Consider the following 1,762-nt stretch of genomic DNA (forward strand, 5'->3'; position numbering starts at 1 on the left):
GCAGTTCCTGCAGCAGCGACGGTGTGGAGGTCGGCAGGTGGAGCGGTGTTGGATCTACCGCGTCGACAACGACGAGTATTGGCGGCATGGTGTAGCTGATTCTCGACGACAGATGTGTCTAGATGGACGTGTGCAGGAGGAGGAAGTTGTCTGGTGTCATGGTGGCGTTGATGGCAGAGAGACCTGGCAAGGTCGGTACATCGGTTCTGCTCTGAGGATGGACCGAGGGATGATAGAGGTGACGGCCCTTGCAACGTCCGGTGCTTACTGGGAGTGTGCCAGTTCGGGGTGGGACCCATTCCAGGTAGTGGCTTGGATGGGACACCCGGCTTTAGATGTTAGACTTTGGTGCGATGTTTGTTTGTTATTAGGCCCGGACATTCGGCACACCTTCATCAAGGGGATAGGAGTAGCAACAGCGTTGCCAAGATGGTGGCTTCAGGCTTATTGATGTATCATCTTGTATGGTGTTTGTGAATAATTAATAATATGGCTGCATTGATGCAGAGGCCCGGGGTACATTCTCCTTTTCTAAAAAAAATAAAAAAAATAGAAAATTCATGAGATCGAAAAAGAAGAAGTCATGAAATTGTAGATACAAATGTGAAAACAAGAAAACGATAGGAAAAAGTCCAAAATAAACCTTGAAGTTTTAGATGAAAGCTAAATTAAACCCTGAATTTTGAATCCCGGAAATTGGCACTCTGAACTTGTAATCCCGGTCTATTTTGGACCCTAGACCTGTTTGGCACACTGGGCAGACTACAATCCCGGCCAGGATTCCAGCTACTCTCACGAACTAGATTTTGGGCCGGTCCACTATAACACAACAAGAATTCATGCGGTTTAAAAAATGTTCGCACATTTCTAAAAATGTTCAAAAGTTAAAAATGTTTCTGTTTTCTATTTTCCCACAAATTCAATTCGTTTTGTGTTAATAAAAACTGTTTGGAATTTCATGTTTCGCACAAAATCAACTCTATTAGCATTTTAAAAAACTGTTCGCAATTTTAAAAAATCACATTTATCAAAAAATGTTCAGAATTCCAATATTTTTTCACATGCTATGAAAAATATTTCATATTTTCAAAACTGTGTCACCTTTTTAAATACTGTTTTTGGAGTTTCATAAATTATTTCATAAATATATTATTTAAAAATTGTTTCGGATTGTTTGCAGTGGACTCGACTGGGCCAGTGCACCAGACATGAAGCGAGTTTCTTTCCTTAAAACGCGACGTAAAAATTCTTTCTTTCTTTTCCTTAATGGGCGACGTAATAATTCCAAAACAAAAAAAATATGTTGTGGAGTCGAACTTGGGACCTAGTAGCCACTACACCAGACGACTATGACTGACATAGTCAGAGGCCCGAAATATTTAATCAGAAACCAAAGCGTCGAACTTTGAAAACATTTTTTAGGGGCAAACAATTATTGAAAATGTATTTATTTATGAAATCTTTGAACATTTTATAAAGTGCGAGAACTTTTTGAAAATTTTGAATACTTTAAAAAAAGCAACAACTTTGAAAAAGTGAACACCTTTATAAACATTTTTTGAAACCTGAACAAAATTTTAAAGTGCAAACACTTTTCGAAACATAAATTTTTTCTGCAACCTGAACAAAATTTTAAAGTGCGGACACGTTTTGATACATAAACATTTTCTGAAACCTGGAAATATTTTGTGACATTTAAAAAATATCTCAAGTTTTATAAAATGTATGGGCCAATCCAAATGTTTATACAATGTATAATAAT

This window comes from Triticum dicoccoides, chromosome 6B (genome assembly GCF_002162155.2).
Source record: "Triticum dicoccoides isolate Atlit2015 ecotype Zavitan chromosome 6B, WEW_v2.0, whole genome shotgun sequence".
Lineage (NCBI taxonomy): Eukaryota > Viridiplantae > Streptophyta > Magnoliopsida > Poales > Poaceae > Triticum > Triticum dicoccoides.